The 16,864-nt window shown below is 42.7% G+C and overlaps 1 pseudogene; it reads right to left on the bottom strand.

The window, feature by feature from the left end:
* Window positions 1–521: 521 nt before the first annotated feature.
* Window positions 522–9,747, bottom strand: LOC112444855 (pregnancy-associated glycoprotein 1-like; annotated as a pseudogene).
* Window positions 9,748–16,864: the final 7,117 nt, after the last annotated feature.

Raw genomic sequence — 16,864 nt, forward strand, 5'->3', positions numbered from 1 at the left:
TAGACTATCTCCCAGTCTCTTTCTTTGGGGCTGCCTCTCCCCAGCTTCAGTCATGTAGTTCTGGAGGAAATTTACAATCATGTGTGCTGTTGGGTCAAGGCCACAAGACCATGTAAAGCCAATCATAGTGTCCCATGGCCCTGCCAGGATGGCTGATCTAGGACTATACTTGTGATCTGAGTTGTGTCATTCAGAGAACACCCTTAAACTCTGATGTCTTCAGTCTTTTCCTTCCTTATTGGACATGCCTTCAGGATATTTAACCCTAGGGCAGGTAGCTTGGACTCCCTCACTAGGTGTAGAAGCCTTAAGGAAGAAAGTTGTCAGGCTAAGACCATCAAAGAAGAGGGAATGAAAGAGTGAGGGTGTGAAATAGAGAATGATGACTTCTGATTTCTTGTGTCCAGTCACTGAGATCTTTGTATTTGCTCTGAGTCTTGTGTCCTGGATTCCCAGAATCACGTCAATGAGTCTCCCCTTTCCTTGAAGCCAGGTGGAGGTGGGCTCCTCTCAACTGTGATTCAGACTTTGTTCTAGATCCTTCCTGAACATTGTACACCTCCCAGACACAAACAGAGGCACCTGTTTGTTTCAGCACCATTATGAATGAAACCCTTTATTCTTTAATGAGAATAGGGTGTGCAGACCACCAAATACAGTTCACAGTACAGGCAGGAGTACCCTAAGTGTGATTTAGTGTTTGCTCGGAGCAGCCTTACTGATTCCTGGAGCACTCCAAGCATTTATACTGCCTCTGCCAGGCCAATCCTGTCATTTCCTCGATCCAAGACTGAGAAATACAGCCTCAGGAAGACATCACCCAGCATCCAGGTCTCTCTAGATGTCCTCACTGTGTTTGTTCTCTTTAAAGGTGGTATAGCAGTGGCCTCTAGAATCCTGGGGGAGTCAGAGACACACACCAGTCAGCATGAGCCCTTATATGTGACTCCCACAAACATCCAGACCCAGCACAATTCTTGGTTTTATTTCCCTCTTTTGGTAAGTATCAAGGGGTTTTCTCATTAGCAGGGGATATGAGAGTTCATCCACAACCAAAAAGGGCCAAGACATGAGGTTGCCATGAGGAAGGGTGTGGGGGAGGGGAGGACAGGGAGTTGGGGATACAGAGGAATGATAAACAACAAAGTCCTACTGCAGAGCATAAGGAAATACATTAAATATCAAGTCATAAACCACATGAAAAAGAATAAGAAAAAGAATATATATTTCTGTATGTGTATAACTGAGTCACATTGCTGTGCAGCAGAACTTAATGCAATACTGAAGATTTGCCACACTTCAATAAAAATTTTATAAAAGAAAAAGAGTGTCCATAGTTCTCCTCTCTCCCTGTTTCTTTCCTCTGACTCCTGCTCCTTGTTTTCTCTGCAGAGAATGCTGGTTCTCCTCCTGCATCCCCACAATCCATACTTTGTTAAGAAACTTTATTTTGTATTGGAGTATAGCTGATTAACAATACTCTGAGATTCAGGTAGACAGTAAACGGACTCAACCGTATATATCCATGTATCCTGGTCCAAAAATACCCCTCACATCCAGGTTGTCATATAATTAACTGGAGTTCCCCATGCTACACAGTAACTCGTTGTTGGTTATCCATCTTAAATAGAGCAGTGCCCACAACACGTTCTTGAAGACTTAACTCAGGAACTCTGGGAAGCTTCCTTCAGCCCACACTCACCCTCTTTGGCCACTCCAGGCTTGGCTGGGTAATGTACTCTGGTTCTCCATTTCCACTAGTCCGTCCGTAGCCCTCATCACCCCAAGTAAGTCCCTAGTGCCCCAACGCAGAGCACCCTGAGATGCTATTTGCATGGAATCCAGTGCAGTTTTGCCTAAAGCAAGCAACCCTCCACATGGCTTCATGAGTTTACAGTTTTAGAATTCCTGAAATTCCCTCCCTTCCTCAAAGTCTTCTTTGAGCCCATCAGCCTGCTCTGAACTCCCCTAAGGAGCTGACATGAAGCCTCCACCCTGTGCCGGGGCTGAGCAGTCACTGTGTACCCTTTATTCACATTAGCATCCAGCCTCCCCACAGAGGGGTCGGGTAGCCTGACTCACAAAAGGGGCACATGGCCAGAGCTAGGGGAAGATGCACCTGAGAACTAGACTGACCATGTAATTTATCATCCAAACCAGGAAAATTGCGAGAAGGGAAGGGAGACTGTTAATCCCTATGGTGGGACAGCACACTGGGACTGTCCCCAGCCATTCTCCTGTTCACATGGCCTATTTCAGTGACCACTAGAGCTGACTTTCATGTTCATGCATCTGAGGTTTCAGATTGAATTGAAGCTCTTTGAGGACTGAGGACCATAGTGTTCCCCTCTCCTTGTGACTCCCACCATGCCAGCATGGTGTGGCGTCTCCACATTTATTTCAGGATGATCAGTGTCCCAGACGGCACTTTACTCTCAAGTGGTTCGTCTTGCGGGAGGCTCTGGCCCAGCAACAAGGCTCAGCAGCATCTGCAATAGTGCGAGATGGCCTGCAGAGGGCGCCTTCCTCCCAGCAGCAGCCCAAGGGTTCCTGCAAGTTCCTATTTGAGAACCACCCCTCAAGGTTCTCCCCTCACCTTGAGGATGTAGGCTAGAGCTGGCACTGGGTATTTGATGCCGTTGATAGTGAAGCTAATAGAGGGCAGGGTATTGACTGCAAAATATGAAACATAGTGCTGTTGGAGAGAGAGGGAGAGAGGTTGGCCCTGGAGATCCTTCTTGTGTATGGAGACTGGGAGTGACCCTGGGGCATGACCCTTCACCTCGGAACCCCGTGGCGTGGTGCCGATGCGCCTCTGGATGTTATTGACCAGTCTTCTTGGGCCAAGGATCAGTGATAACCCGGTATGCACAAGGGCCTCGCAGCCGCCAGAACAAGCAATAACCTTTCTTTTCATGGAGATGCTGAGAGACAGTGTGACAAAGCGGGCATCAAGGCTGCTCTGAGTCTCCCCAGAGCTGCCCCCTTCCTGACTGTCTCCTAAACAGCCCTCCATCTTTTTTGTGCTGACTCTTTTCCTTTGCTCTTGACACGGCACCTTCCTTGACATCCTTGAACGCAGTACTTGAATACACCAGGATCTTTGGTATCTTGACACAAGCTGGTATTCCTTCCTAGAAGAGTCCCCTCCCCTTTGACTAGCAAATTTCTTCTCATCTTCCAGATTCCAGCTTCATTGTCATTGATTTAGGGAGTCTTTCCCTTGGTGTTTATCAGTCTCCTGTATTGGTGGTCACTTTCTATAGACCCTATCTCATATCTGCTACTGCTGCTGCTAAGTCATTTCAGTTGTGCTGACTCTGTGTGACCCCATAGACGGCAGCCCACCAGGCTCCCCCATTCCTGGGACTCCAGGCAAGAACACTGGGGTGGGTTGCCATTTCTTTCTCCAATGCATAAAAGTGAAGTCGCTCAGTCATGTCCAACTCTTTTCAACCCCATGGATTGCAGCCTACCAGGCTCCTCCATTCATGGGATTTTCCAGGCAAGAGTACTGGAGTGGGGTGCCTCTCATGTCTAGCATGTAACAAAGTCACAATTCACTATGTGTGTGTGTCATTTCTTTTGCATCTGCCTTCTTAGATGTGAGGGCGAGTTTTATTCTCATTGCCTCCTTAAAGTGCCTGGCACACCGTGGATGCCCGATGCTTGTCTGTTCAGTGAGTGAATGAAGACTGTGAGAATAATTAATGAGAAACATCCAGAGAGCTGTATCTGGTGGGAAACTAATAATGGGTCAATCGCAGAGTGAAGATGGAGATTCTCAGGGGCAGCAGATTCTCACAGCGGTGGGAGAGAGGGGCTCCTCTGGGAGAGGGTGTCTGCCAGTACTGCTCCTACAACCAGCTCAGACCCTGAGATCCTGGCCAGGAAATACATGACTAGCCCACAGAAACTCCAAAGGATAGGTCAGATTTTGTCTGAGGTTATCACACAGAATCCTATCAATTATGCCTCTTGTCCTCAGGTCACTCCTGGATACCACCTTCTTGATTCTTTGTTCTAGCCCCTGCCCCACTGTGTGCCCAGGTACGTGGGGTGTCTTTTTTATTAGTTGCTTTCAAGTCTTAAGACTGCAGCCATCCTCTCTCCACTGCTGGGTAGCTGCTCCCTAAGGAGACCAGTTTTCCCCATTTGCTGAGGACTTTGCCTGTTTTTAAACTGACATTTATCTGTACTGAGAACTTCCTTGGTCCCAGCTAGCCCTGGACAGTTGGTCATCTTATAACTCTGTTCAGGCTGGTGTAATCCTCCCTGATCCTCTGTTTGCCACACTGTAGAGTCCTCTAACCATGCTCCACGCCTCACAGGGCAGTGGGTGCAGCCCTCTTCCAGCTGCACAGACCTCTCCGGACCCTTTTAGGATCCTGGTCAGAGCCCTGGTCCGAAGGCCTGGGGATTATGAACCCACGAGTTGTTTGTGTATATATGTGTTTATGTGTTTGTTTGTATATGTGTTTGTATGTGTCTCTAATTGTGCTTTCCTGTCTCTGACTAGCTATGCATGTTTATATGTGTCTCTGTTTATAAGTGTCTGCTAGTGTGTTTCCATGTGTCTGTGTATCTGTGTCATTGTGGGTGGTGTATATGTCTGCATCACTATGTATCTGAGAATCCATTTGTGTGTGTCTGCTTGTGTCTGTGTACAGATGTGGAGCATCACTTGGGCTGACCTTCAGAGGGAGAGGCTTACCAGTCCATATGTACACGCCAGTCTCCCGCTTGGATCAGTGGAACCCAGTTGAGCACTCCCTGGTAGTAGGCTTTGTCCACCCCACCAAACATCACCACACTGCCCTTCCCCTGCATCTGTAGAGAGAAAAGAAGGGGAGATCTTTGGAGGACAGTAACAACAGCACTGTCTGAGAGCTTGTGTTTGTGCTTGTCTACCCATCAAGGCCCTAATAAGGTCTCCATTTACAGATGCAGAAATCGAGGCTAGGAGCAATTGAGAACCAGACTGAGGTCAGTAACCGGCTAATGAGTGGCACAGAGGAGGTTAGAAGCTGAGTCACATGGCTGGGCTCCACCCACTATGTCTTCTGAAGAGGCCCAGAACCTACTGCTACCTGTGTGCTCAGAAACCCTCAGATGACATAGTGCTGAAGAGTTTTTGCTTTCCACTTGTCCACCTTGTCATTTTTCAGGAAAATCAAGGTGTGGGAGTTCTAAGGGTGTGGGTTCAGGTCACCCAGAGTTGGCTCTGCTGACCTGTGACCTCTACTGTCCAGAGGGTCCCACACTCAGAAGGGACCCCAACTCTGCTCTCCCTGTCTTGAAATGCCTAATATTTCTTGAACAAGGGGTCCCACACTTTTGTGACCCACACTTTCATTTCTCACTGGCTCCACAAATTGGGTAGCTGGTCCTGGGCTCCCAGTGAAATGCTAATGAGAAAGGAAAGATATCCAGCATCCTTCTCCCTCCTTCCTTATCAAATTTATAAGCAAATCCTAATGCCTTTCCTTCAACTTGTTTCCTGTTGCCTTCCATTAGCCTTCCTCCTCATTCACCCCTCTAGACCAAGTTACTGCTCTTGAGCCCAGGAGCAGGAATGTGTTCCAATAAAACATTATTTATAAACACCAGTGGTGATGCCAGGTAGGGCCCTGGGGCCACAGTTATCCTGGGTTAGATTATCTCTCAGGATACTTCTTTATCAAGTGTTCTATCATTTTCATGCAACTGAAAGCATCTTACAGCTAATTTGGAGAAAGGGATTGTCCATCTCAGACTTACTTGCTCAAGTAAGAAGGCAAAAACAGGCTCAGAAATGGCACCTTGATTCTTCAGGTTGTCAAAGATGGGAATGGCTCCAGTGAAGGATATGTTGGGGTAGTTCAAGCCCAAGACACCATCAAAAGGTATACCCTCAAACTCGGATTCCGCCATGCTTAGACTGAATGCCTGCTCAGTGCTTACAAGGTCCCCAATCTGTGGGAGAGACGAGTGTTCCCACTTACAGATACGTGAAGTGGGACTAGAACTGGGCTGGGGTGCATTGCCATTAGATCCTCAGAGAAGAATTTAGGCTGGGCTCTGTCTTTGGTGGACCTCAGACGGTTAGACCAAGCTGGGAGGGGAATATGGGTTCCATTTTTGAGAGGCTGTGAATTTTAAAACATCTGCCCCTCTGAAAAACACCACCTGAGTAAGTCAAATTGGCCTTGTGGCTTCTGTCCAGGTGGGGCAACCAAGAGTCAGGCCAGGACCCACTGGTGCCACCTTGCGGACAAAACAATCGAGAGCAAAATAGCCTTCTCTTTGGCATCACTATCACCTAATGACAGGAATGGACTGAATTCTCTGTAATGTACTGTGGATTCTGCATCTGTCCAGGAAGACAGAAACCGAAAACACAGTCTTGCTTGCAGGGATCTATGAAATTACTGCCTGGGGAATTCACTTTTGGGGATGTGTGTGTTTGTGTGTGTGTATGAGAGAAAAGGAGAGAGATGGGAATTACTCAAGTACTTTGGGGTGGCAGGCCATAGGTTTATTAGACTCTCAAGGGTCCTCTAGAGTGAGAACTCATTTATCAGACCCCCTGACAATTCTCACCTCCAGTTTCCCACTCTGGATACCTGAAGCCCTCGACTGCCCCCCAGGGTCCCCAGATAAGTTTTATCTTGTCCCCAAACACCCCACAGCAACTTCAGTCCTGAAAAGCCAGCCTAGTTCCACCACTTACCACATGCGTGACATCAGCAAGGCCCTTGCTGTCTGCACCTCAGTTTCCTCATATGTCTCATGAGCTAATCAGACCACCTGCTGTGTGGTGTTGTTGCAGGATTAAACCAGTCATTACCTGAAAGTGCCTGGAACAGTCTGAGAATATAAAAGTGGGTGTTTTTTCCCCTCTTCTTGCTCCCAGCAAAATGAGCCTAGAACTGCTCATGGGCAGAGGAGCTACAAGTCCACACCTCAAGCTACTCTCTGGGTTAGCTAATCTGTTTGCTCATGTGTCACCATAGGCACTGCTTCCCCAGGGACAGGATTCTGTGTGTAAGATGGTCAATATCTATGGGAGTTAGGCTAGGAAGGGTCCTGCCCGATGGCCCTGTACCTGTTTTGCAAGCAGTGGTCACTCCTTAGAGAGTCCTGACTCAGCTTCTGTTTACACGTTACCCAAACGGTGCATTAAGCAAGAAATCCCTTCATCCTTCCAGAACCATAGGCGATGCCGAAGGTCTTTCAGGTAGGCCAGGAGGTGGAAGACTCAAGATGTCTGAACATAACGTGTGTAGCTACAGACACAAGAGATAAGTGTCATCAGGTCTCAAGGGTGGAAACCAAGGCAGCCGGGCATGTGAAGGATGGTCTGGGTACGAGGTATCTGGACTCACAACAGTTTGGACTGGGGCAAAAGATAGAGGGCACCCACAAGTCAGATGAGGCTGTGTCAAAGACAACCTGGAATTCCTGAGGGGTTGTTCCAATGGTGATGTTACCCACATAGAGCATCTATAGGAAGAAGGAGGGAGTGGGTTAGTGCAGAACGGGCTACCCTCTATTCCCACACTGATGCCTCCCTTTGGGTGTCACATATCTCTTGAGATCACTTTCTAACCACCATGCACCTCAAAGCCTTTTGTCACAGAGGTGCCTGCATTTGATTTTTTTTTTTTCTGTACTACATGGTATGCAGGATATTTAGTCTTACCAGGCATTGAAGTGGTACCTCCTGCATTGGAAGCCCAGAGTCACAACCCCTGGAACTCCAGGACCGCTGGGCACTCAAGGAAGTCCTGGTGCCTTCATTTGAGAAGCTCCATAGTCTCTTCAAACCCAGCCTTAGCACCCCCATCTCCAGGAGTCCTTCTTGATAAACCTCAGCTACTCCCTCTAAACTCAGACCACATCCAATCAACACCACACGTGACCCTTTCATGACATGTATTTACTCTTTGCCTATCTCTCAGGCTGGGATGGGCATTCTTGAAGACAAAATAAGCCCTTTTTCTAATCCAAAAACAGTAACCACTGTGTTAGATTCTGATGGCCTTACACGGAATAGGAGTTCTGTAACTTTTTACTGCTATGGTTCTTGTATCTGTGGAAACTGAATTCCTCTGCCTGGGGATTCACAATTGCTTTGCAGTTAGTTCTACATTTTGACCAGTGATGGTTCACTCTTCATCTGTAACTGAGTGGCTCACTTTGTTCAGAAGGAACAATTGCCATCAAATTAAGACACATCTTGGACACAGAAATGTATATTTACCTGCCACCTGGTAATTGCTGGGCCCAGTCACCACAGACCAAGAGTTGAAGATGAGAGTGCCTTCTCCTCTGGTTGGGGTCCCTGTTTTCCAGTATGTCTGCCTCCTGCAGGAACCCCAACCCCAGCATCCCACCTGGCACCTCCAAATGAGCCCCGGTGCTAAGCTAAAGCACCAGGAGGTGCTGTGGAGCACCATCCTCCCAAAATACTCACATCCATGGTGTTCCTTAGGGTGTGAGTAGTTATATTTGAGCCACAAGAATAAATCTGGGACAGTCTATAAGTACGTTCCTTCAGAAAATTGTTCAGCAAGTTTTTTGTTTTTTTTTTTACTGAGGGTTTTTCGCATGATCTTCACTTTTGTTAGAGGTATTCTTTCACCGAGCATTTGACAAAGAAAACAAAGAAGAAGCTACAATTAGCTGTCAGTTTTAAGGTATAACTGTCATTGTAATGGCTCTGTGTATTTTCCAATCATTTTTATGAATCACCTTGTTATCAGAATTTTATGCATATACCATCGCAAAGACATAGGTTTGGATACAGGTTCTGTTCTGTAATGTTGGGTAAGCCATATGCCCATGTGGGGTCTGTCTCCCCCTTGGTCAAATGGTGGAATGTAATAATTCCCATCCTCCAAATAGAATATCTTGTGGATAAGTTAAGTGATGGATATAATGTGCCTGATAAATAGGAAGTCTCAACAATGACAGCCACTAGCATTGCTGTTGCCATCCCACTGTATCCTTCTCATAGAAGCTCAGGGAAGGAGGTAGAAGGGGGATTATTATACTCTTTTCCCAGGGGAGGAATTTGAAATACAGGAAGTTTGTGAGTTGGCTGTAGTCACACTGCTTGTCAGATGTAAAACCACGTATAAGTAGCTCTCCCAATCTTTCTCCAAGTTGAAAAATAGAGGGTTGAAAGAAGAATCCAAGAGATGGGGAAAATATTAGGGACATTAAGAGGCTCAAGAGCAAGGAAGAGTTAAAATTGAAAAATTAAAAGTAAGGAAAAACAACAGAGTTATCTGCAGGCACAGAGACTTCCAAAGAGATGGGGAGACAAATGAGAGAGGTACAGAGATAAATACACACCAAAATAGAGAGAGAACAGAGAAGAGATCTAGAAAAAAACTGCAGAAAAGTGCTATTCCACAGGGCCACACCTACATCTGCATAGGCTGTGCACTGAACAATTGCAAGGAGTTCCATTTTCAATAGGTTACACGTCTGGGCCCCAAGAGTTGTGCAACCATGCAACTCTATGCCATGACCCTTGGGACCCACAGTCCCTATAGCAAGGTACTTATCAATAAGTAAGAGTTGAACTTTAAGACTGTCAGGGAAATATTCCTTTCCCATCTAACCCTGATGGGTGGAAGAATAATCAGATGAAAAGAAACATCCCAGAAAGGAATATGATACCCCTTAGAGTCCCTATACTTACACAACTATGCACTCTGAGAGGGACACCAGTACGAGGAGCCCAAGCCACTTCATGTTTCTTTCCTAGCTCCAAGTACTCAGGGAAAGTTCGGTTCTTAGCATGTAGTGAAGACCAAAAATGTCTAGTTATATATGCTCTGAATGACCTATTCGTTCCCTAGGCCATTAATTGATCTGATAAAAATGAAAACCTCTCGAAAATGTTTACCTCCATCAGAGTCCTTGGGGAGTAGACGTTGAAAATTCTCAGAATACAGAGAATTCTACTGTAATCTCTTCCTTGAGGCTTGTCTGGAAAACCAAAGTGAATGGCACGGACATCTAAGAGCATGGGAAACTTGCCAAATTGGAGAAAAAACTGCTAATAACATCATAAAAATGAATATTAGGGACCATGCTAAACTTTCGTGATATCATGTGATCTTCCAGTCACTTCATGAGATGCGCATTGCTGTCCTCATTGGAGAGCTGATTGCTAGGAGGAAAGTAGTCAAATGGCAAAGTAAAGCCTTCAAGGGCAGACCAGGGACATACAACTGGCTTTAGGTAGTGGGTCAGATGGCAGATATTAGGTGCACCTATGATACCAGCCTGCATCAAAGCTTTAGGGCAGAGCAGTATTTCAATTGCATGGTTTCAGAATTGGAAGAAATATCAAATGTATCCACAAGATTTTTCATATCATTCAACAAACCTACAAGGAAGACCTGTGTGCTGGGATCTGGATTAGATGCTTCAAATTCAAAGTTGATCAAGACACAAGTGGTCTTTATCTTAGGCAAGCTAGCAGTCTAGTTCTCACAAACTCATGGCCACGGAGGCGAGAGAAATGATTCAAGAATTAGGCAGCCATGCTGGACCATGGGCAGAACTAGCCTTACCACAGGGAGCAGCCTTTCCTCCACTTCACGCATGCTGGAAAGCAGGCTAGTTGGCCATGTTTTCAAGAGAATCAGAAGTTTGGATATTTATGTACAATCTACTGATTTTAATGTTAGCCACTATTCTTTTCTTCCAGAAAAAATATAATGGGATCCAAATCGACACCAAAGTGTGCTGGATTCAGCCTTCAGGCTATGCCTGTTTTTATTTCTGGCCTAGAGTTGGGAGTGAGTGGTGACGGAGAGGGATTTAATTCAAGTTGATTGATGTAAAGTGACTGAATGCATACTAAACATGTCATTTTTCTTTCTGTTTATAAAGGAAGATCACCAGGGACATATAAACCAACTAATTTAATAATGTCCATTTGCTGAAGATAAATGTATATATTTCTTATGTAATTCCCCAGTAGTGTCCATGCCTTAAAAATTTTTGTCCGCCAAACCAAACATACAAAAAATTAATTTTGAAGTATTTTTTTAATCAAAAAGACAAAACCACTCAAATCTCCTGCTCAGCCTGAGATTAATAGGGCTACCTTCAAACTGTTAGTGAAGCCAGAGTAAAGATGACAGTGTTTTATGACTCCTTCCATGACTCCCAGGGTCCATTCCTGCATGAGATCTATCCAGCCTGTCCCTTGGGTCCAACAAAAGGAGCCTGGCCTGATTGCCAGGTGTGTATAGATGAGGCACTGTGTCTTAATCCTCATTTTTGCATATTGTTTAAGTTTTGGTGTTAAATTACAACAGGGGAAATATAACAGCATTTAATAAATGACACACACTTATACCCTTTAACTCAGCAGTTTTACTTCTATGGATCTATAAAATGATACATTGATGAAAATATAAAAAGCCAACTACACAAGCTATCTACTGCACATTGTTTTTAAAAGTAGAATATCTTTAGGCCAATTTATTCCTAAGTAATTTACTCTTTTTGTTGCAATGGTGAATGGGTTTGTTTCTTTAATTTCTGTTTCTGATTTTTCATTGTTGGTGTATAGGAATGCAAGGGATTTTTGTTTATTCATTTTACATCCTACAACTTTACCACATTCATTGATTAGCTCTAGTAATTTTCTGGTGGTGTCTTTAGGGTTTTCTATGGAGAGGATCATGTCATCTGCAAACAGTCAGAGTTTTACTTCTTTTCAAATCTGGATTCCTTTTCTTTCTTTTTATTCTCTTATTGCTGTGGCTATGACTTCCAAAACTACACTGAATAGTAGTGGTGATGTGGGCACCCAAATATTTAGCAATAAATTTACCTAAAGAAACAAAAGACATATATAGAAAACCATGAAACATTGATGAAAGAAATCAAAGATGACACAAATAAATGGAGAAACATACCATGTTCATGGACTGGAAGAATCAGTATAGTGAAAATGAGTATACTACCCCAAGCAATCTATAGATTCAACACAATCCCTATCAAACTACCAGTGGTATTTCCCACAGAACTAGAAAAAACAATTTCACAATTTGTATGGAAATGCAAAAAAAAAAAAAAAAAAAAACCAAGTAGCCAAAGCAATCTTGAGAAAGAAGAATGTAACTGGAGGAATCAATCTGCCTGACTTCAGGCTCTACTACAAAGCTACAGTCATCTAGACAGTATGGTACTGCCACAAAGACAGAAATATAGACCAAGAGAACAAAATAGAAAGCCCAGAGATAAATCCATGCACCCACGGACACCTTATCTTTGACAAAGGAGGCAAGAATATACAATGGAGAAAAGACAATCTCTTCAACAAGTGGTCCTGGGAAAACTGGTCAACCACGAGTAAAAAAATGAAACTAGAACACTTTCTAACACCATACACAAAAATAAACTCAAAATGGATTAAAGATCTAAATGTAAGACCGGAACAATAAAACTCTTAGAGGAAAATATAGGCAGAACACTCTCCGACATAAATCACAGCAAGATCCTCTATAATCCACCTCCCAGAGGAATGGAAATAAAAACAAAGATAAACAAATGGGACCTAATTAAACTTAAAAGCTTTTGCACAATGAAGGAAACTATAAGCAAGATGAAAAGACAGCCTTCAGAATGGGAGAAAATAATAGCAACTTAACCAACTAACAAAGAATTAATCTCCAAAATATACAAGCAGCTCATGCAGCTCAATATCGGAAAAATGAACAACCCAATCAGAAAGTGGGCAAAAGAACTAAACAGACACTTCTTCAAAGAACTCATACAGATGGCTAATAAACACATGAAAAGTTGCTCAACATCATTCATTATTAGAGAAATGCAAATCAAAACCACAATGAAGTATCATCTCACTCCATTCAGCATGGCTGTCATCAAAAAGTCTACAAGCAATAAATGGTGGAGAGGGTGTGGAGAAAAGCTGGTACTGCCACTATGGAGAACAGGGTGGAGATTCCTTTAAAAAATGGAAATAGAACTGCCATACAATCCAGCAATCCCATTGTTAGGCAGAGACCCAAGGAAACCAGAATTGAAAGAGACACATGAACCTCAATGTTCACTGTGGCATTATTTACAATAGCTAGGATATAGACGCCACCTAGACTTTCATTAGCAGATGAATGGATAAGGAAGTTTTAGTATATATACACAATGGAATATGACTCAACTTAAAAAAATGGAATGCATTTGAGTCAGTTCTAATGAGGTGGATGAAACTGGAGCCTATTATACAGAGTGAAGTAAGTCAGAAAGAGAAACACAAATACTATTTGTTAATGCATATATATGGAATTTAGAATGATGGTAACAACCATCCTATATGCAGATCAGCAAAAGAGACACAGATGTAAAGAACAGACTTTTGGATTCTGTGAGAAAAGATGAAGGTGGGATGATTTGAGAGAATAGCACTGAAGCATGTGTATTACCATATGTAAAACAGATGACCAGTACAAGTCCAGTGCATGAAGCAGGGCACCCAAAGCAGTGCTCTGTGACAACCCAGAGGGAAAGACTGGAGAGGAAGGAGGGAGGGGGTTTCAGGGTGAGGGGACACATGTGTTCCTGTGGCAGATTCATGTCGATGTATGGCATAAACCATCACAATATTGTAAAGAAATTATCCTCAAATTAAAATAAATTAAATAATCAAAAAAAAAAGAGCAAAATATCAGCAAGATACCAGAAGTGATCATCCACAGGGGTATGTGGAATAAGGCACAGGGCATCCCAACACCTGGGTATAATGTGGATGGAGGGAGGAATGGAATGGGTGACTTCGAGGTGCACTGTGTATTTATTTTTAAAAAGAAGAAGGTCCAAAAAATTTCTTATAGTTTGTTGCTTCTACATACATATCTATGTTTGTTTTCATTTTTTAAAAATACAAGAATAAGCCATAAACTACTGAAATATAATTTACAGATGAGGGGCAGGGAAATGAGATTTTTCTTGTTTTATACTTTGATTTTCAACCATGCAAATGTGTTGCAGAATCAAAAAAATAGGCAATTACATGTGTCAAAATTGAGAGCAAAGACTAATAAGTCTTAATTGTATAAAGTTGGTGACCAGTTGCACATAACAAAACATTACTTAAGTGGTTTTAAAGTTCAGAATTATGACTCTACATTCAGAGTGGAATATCTTCTAAGCACAAAGGCAAACAAAAATATTGCCCATCCAAAACAAAAGTGAAAGAAACCCAAAAGCAGAAAAGGAAAGAAATCTGAAACTATATTCAACAACTTGTGTTGCTGGTATTGCTTCTGTTACTGTGACAGTATCGTATGTATTTTACAGGTAAAAGCAAGTCAGTAACTAAAGCTAATATTGTTCTGAAGTAAAATTTTCAATGGTTAGAGAAGAGAGATTCACACATAAAATAAAAAAGCTTAAGTAAAACCCTGCTGTCTTAAATCTTGAACTGAAAGCATAAGTTTGTACAGCCAGTTATATTCCTTTTTTTTTTTTTTAGGAAAATCTGTGTTTCCTGACTCTGACCACTGAAAAGCCTAGAAGCAATGGCAACTTGATTTTACAGTGACTATCCTGGAGCCTAACACATGGCCTTTAAATATATTTCACACCAGACAATCCATGAATTCTTAAAGAGATGACTGATTTTAGGACTGGTAAAGAAATGCAGCAAATAATCTTGGGAATCTTCAAAGAACAGAAAGTTGAGGAACTTCAAAGACCAGTGAGGACTGGACAGAAAGTTTAGGAATCCATTTGAAGAGGCCAAAATTGGGACAATTTTAGCATTGCATCAAATCCATTGAAACAAATTAAATGTATAAATGTCAGAAATTCCAAATACTATGCTGTTGTTCAGTCATGTAGTCATGTCTAACTCTGCAATCCCCATGGAATGCAGCATGCAAGGCCTCCCTGTTCCTCACCATCTCCCAGAGTTTGCTAAAGTTCATATCCATTGCATTGGTGATGCCATCCAGTCATCTCATCCTCTGACACCCTCTTCTCCTTCTGCCCTCAATCTTGCCCAACATCAGGGACTTTTCCTATGAGTCAATTGTTTGCCTCAGGTGACCAAAATACTGGAGCTTCAGCTTCAGCATCAGTCCTTTCAATGAGGATTCAGGGTTAATTTCCTTTCAGATTGACTGGTTTGATCTCCTTGCTGACCAAGGGACTCTAAGGAGCTTTCTCCAGCACCACAGTTCAAAGGCATCAATTCTTTGGCACTCCACCCTCTTTATGGTCCAGCCATCACAACCGTACATGACCACTGGGAAGGCCATAACCTTGACTATACAGACCTTTGTTGGCAGAGTGATGTCTCTGCTTTTCAACACTCTTTCTATGTTTGTCATAGCTTTCCTGTCAAGGAGCAAGCGTCTTCTGATTTCATGGCTGCAGTCCCCATCCACAGTGATTTTAGAGGCCAAGATGAGGAAATCTGTCACTACTTCCACCTTTTCCCCTTCTATTTGCCCTGAAGTAATGGGGGTGGATCCCATGATCTTAGTGTTTTAATATCTAGTTATAAGCCCACCAAAGGTGTCCAAATGTTAATAGGCAATATCTAATTTGTCACTGTGACAGATTGCTAAGGCATCAAGTCTCACCATTCTGAGCACTGAGAAAGGAAAATAATCAGCTATATTTATGCTATATTTGTTTGTATGAGGCATAGTTAATGTACTATAAACAGTAAAAGGAATCTTATTTTTATTGAAGAATTTCAAGAATTAAATTAGAAGGAATGGTAGAAACAAGAACCTCTATTTTGAAATATCCTCATAAAATTATTCTAGGCAAGTGTCATTAATGAATGCTGAAACTGCAAGTGAAAAATAGAAGGGGAGGTATATAATGGATGCATGAGGATGACAACACCAGAATCCACTGCATTTCAGCATCTCTTAAAGTGAGGCAGAAGGAAATTATGACCCTCTTGAAGTGGAACCATAAGAAATATATATCTGCATATGAAATATTCCAATAAAAAATTTTGAACTCAAGTATAGATCTAACTACCAGTTTCCAGGAAAAAACACAAATAAAGGAATGGAGAAAAAATCCTCTAAACAGGTAGTCCCACAAATTTTTGGCACCCAGGGCTGGTTTCTTGGAAGAAAATTTTTCCACAAACCTGGGTGGGGGGATATTTTCTGGATAGTTATTTAATTTATTGTGCACTTTATTTCTATTACTATTACATTGTGATATAAAAAGAAATGATTATACAATTGTCCATAATGCAGAATCAGTGGGAGCCCAGAGCTGGATTTCCTGCAACTAGACTGTCCCATCTAGGGGTGATGGGAGAGTGATGGGGAGGAGCTGTAAATACAGACAAAGCCTCATTCACTGGCCTGCTGCTCATCTCCTGCTATGCTGCCCGATTCCTAAAAGACCAAGGATGGGTACTGGTCCTGGTACCAGTGTTGTGGACCCCTGCTCTAAACCCAATATTGGGACATTCTATAAGACAAACCACCCTGGTTCCTATCAGTTTTTAAACAAATAAATGGCATTAAAATTTCAAGAGAAAAATTGTTTCATCTTAAAAGAGAATAACCAAGTACAACATATGAGTACATTCTTTCAATAAACTGTGAAAAAAACATCTGTCTTTAGAGAATCAGGGAAATTTGGACATGGACCAGACAGAAGATGTTTATTTTCCTTGGAACAAAATAGTATTTTTTTGGACATAATATCATTTTCTCCCAAATATTCATTACATGTAACTTGTGAAATGGTCATCTCTTCCCTAAAATACTTCAGAAAAATGAATAAAGAGTAAAAAGGGAAATTAAATGAGGGCCTGTCTTGATTTAAAAACAGATCTGCATAGCTGCTA

This window comes from Bos taurus, chromosome 29, assembly GCF_002263795.3.
Source record: "Bos taurus isolate L1 Dominette 01449 registration number 42190680 breed Hereford chromosome 29, ARS-UCD2.0, whole genome shotgun sequence".
In the NCBI taxonomy this organism is placed as follows: domain Eukaryota; kingdom Metazoa; phylum Chordata; class Mammalia; order Artiodactyla; family Bovidae; genus Bos; species Bos taurus.